This window comes from Aplysia californica, unplaced genomic scaffold (assembly GCF_000002075.1).
Source record: "Aplysia californica isolate F4 #8 unplaced genomic scaffold, AplCal3.0 scaffold00058, whole genome shotgun sequence".
In the NCBI taxonomy this organism is placed as follows: Eukaryota; Metazoa; Mollusca; class Gastropoda; order Aplysiida; family Aplysiidae; genus Aplysia; species Aplysia californica.
Window position 1 is genome coordinate 1,088,186 of NW_004797328.1, and position 2,993 is coordinate 1,091,178.

At 43.2% G+C, this 2,993-nt stretch overlaps 1 long non-coding RNA gene across 2 annotated transcripts in view; it reads right to left on the reverse strand.

Moving 5' to 3' along the window:
• LOC101847023 overlaps positions 1-2,993 on the reverse strand; it is a 103,404-nt gene that overhangs the window by 40,953 nt on the left and 59,458 nt on the right. The gene's annotated exons all lie outside the window — the stretch shown is intronic.

A 2,993-nucleotide genomic window follows, 5' to 3' on the forward strand; every position in this document is an offset into this window, starting at 1 on the left:
ATGAAGAGGAGGAGGCGAGGTAGTGATGTGGGAGCGTGAGGGGATTTGGGGGGAGGGAGATGGTGGAAGTGAGGAGGTGAAGGAAAGGAAGAGGGGGGATGAAGAAGAGGAGTAGGCGAAGGTGAGAGGAGGGAGAAAGGAAGGAAGAAGCGCCAAGGGGGGGGGGAGTGCAGAGGGGAGGTGGGGGCAGTTGGAGAGAGTGGAGAGAGCGCCAGGCGAACCACCAATCCCAGGGCGAGTTGCTAATCCAGTCTTCTCCGGCCGTCCGTCCTACCTCGGCTACGGACCAGCGGCCACGTCCTCGGACAGTTCGCCGTAACTCCACAAATCCACAACCTGGACAAACCCACAACCTGGACAACTCAACAAAGCCATTGCCTGGACAACTCAACAAGCCTACATAGCCTGGACAATTCAACAAATCCACAACCTGGACAAATCCACAACCTGGACAAACCCACAACCTGGACAACTCAACAAAGCCATAGCCTGGACAACTCCACAAATCCACAACCTGGACAAACCCACAACCTGGACAACTCAACAAAGCCATAGCCTAGACAACTCAACAAACCCACATAGCCTGGACAACTCAACAAGCACACAGCCTGGACAACTCAACAAACCCATAGCCTGGACAACTCAACAAACCCATAGCCTGGACAACTCAACAAACACACACAGCCTGGACAACTCAACTAGCCCACAGGCCTGATAATTCAACAACTCCACAAAACCCACAGCCAGGACAACTCAACAATTCAACAAACCCACAGCCTGGACATTACATTTCCCGGCCTGGACACTCGGTTTCTACTGGACAACCAAACCAAGATTTCAAACTTGTAGTTTTTGTTAGAATTTGGAAGTAAATGTATATCATCGGTTATCCAACAAAGACTTGACAGTACAGTTGTAGTTTCAAGTACCGGTATTATACTTTTCAATCACTTACAAAGTTGTAGGTTTTTTTACAATGTCTAGCACGCCGTTCATTTTTTGGACACCCAAATCTAGAAAGCATTGACAGGTTAAACTTAGTAGCATTTTTTTTAGTAGGGCTTCGATCATTAATTGTGGGTCAACCAAACCTTGATTTAATTTAGCTGTTTTGGGTTGTTGTTGTTGGTTTTTTTTTACAATTCTGAAACACTTGGAGCATTAAAATGTTTATCAATATTTTCTTACAGTAAAGAGAAGTACATTCACACAATAACGTTCATTCTGAGGACAGAAAGGTTTAGACAGACAGACATAACAGAAATAAATAAAAAGGGGAACAAACTATGAGTGGCGCCCTCCATCCACCCGCCGTTATAATCTTAAAGTACTACAAACATCTGTCTGATCAAAAGAGAAGTAAAAAAACACTTTAAATGTAACGTAATTCTTGATGTTTTAAAAGAAGTATTTAATTGCCCTCTTCGACAAGATTAAGGTCACGAACGAGGCGAGATCCTTTGACCCTGCATGTCATGGCAAACTTGGGATGTTGTGTTGCAGCATCCCACCAGACAAACGTTTTAGTTAGTGCCGAAGACTAAAGGCATTACTCGGGCGTTCTATATAAAGAAGGAGAGATAAAAGGACGACAGATTTTTTCAAGAGCAAAAAAAGGCAAACCACGCCTGACAAAAAGCAAAACAAAAGAAAAAGCTCCCTACCAAAAAAATACTCCCCCCCCCCCAAAAAAAAAAAAAAAAAAAAAAAACCCCCCCCAAAAAAAAAACCCCCCCCCCCCCCAAAAAAAAAAAAAAAAAAACCAACACAAAACTTCCCCATTCTGGATATCAAATGCATGTCCTCTACCTGCAATAGTAAAGAGCAAAGTAATGAAACATTAGTGCGTGACAGTAGTTTTCCTGCCGGCTTTGGCGGCCACCTGAAGTAGATCGATAATAGTAATCGAGACACCGGTAAAAGTTACATCAAGTATAGGCCCTATTCAGTTATGGGGAAAAGCAAAGATGATAGACAGCCCTGCTGTTGTTGCTGTCATTTCAAAGGCAGGGCACTTACTTCCCTGTCCAGACAGTCAAAAGAGAGGAAAGCATATTCCAGTAAAGACGAACCATAACCCTTGAAACTGCAACGGTTATAATCTTCAACTTTTGATAAACAGACAATTTTAAATTCTATGACTTACTGTACCCATCCGACGTCGTGTCTTTGGGAAAAGCACTTTATACGAATTTTCCACAGTGCTCGATCTTTTCCAAGATGGACGTTAAACTCGGAGGTCTCACGTCTTAAATAACAACATGGTGTTGATAGGGGCGTTAAACCTAAACCATTTCACCATTTCACTATACCCATAGCGGCCAACTCGGCTAAAAAATTCTACTTGTATTGGTCTCCAAATGGAAGTCTGGTCTACATTGGGTCACATGCACATATATAAAAAGTACAACTATACAACGCATTACCCTGTATCACACCGGTACTACATTGGTCATTTGTTATTGTATAGGAGTAACGCCCCTGTCAACATTATCAGGTTATTTAAGAGGCGAGACATCCGAAAGTTACGTTCATCTCCGATAGGACGCAGCCAAATGGACGGAGAGCCTTAAAAACTCAACGAAAAAGCCCAGGTTCTGAACGCTCCGTTGGTAATTCAAACAATGGTCATCTACTCTGAAGTTCAGCATGATACCAATGGAGCTAAGCATATCTGTCATTGTTGATCGCCACGGAGAAGATCATAGGTTTGTTTTGTTTGTTTGTTTGTTTTAAATGAGTTTTGCTTCGTTTTCGGGGGCGTTTTGTTTTGGGGGTTTTCAGTTAGTTATCCGGTTTTGCTCAAGGACACACTCGACTCCAATGACCACCCACCTATCTAAAACAACCATTGAAAAAATACCTACATGCCATAAATAAGCTTGACAGTGCTGTGAGCCCGAGCCAACTAACAACTTAGCTACAGATATTGTGCTTTTTTTAAAGAGCACATTGACGCGATAAACGGTTCCCTTGGAAAGTCGGGGGTGGGC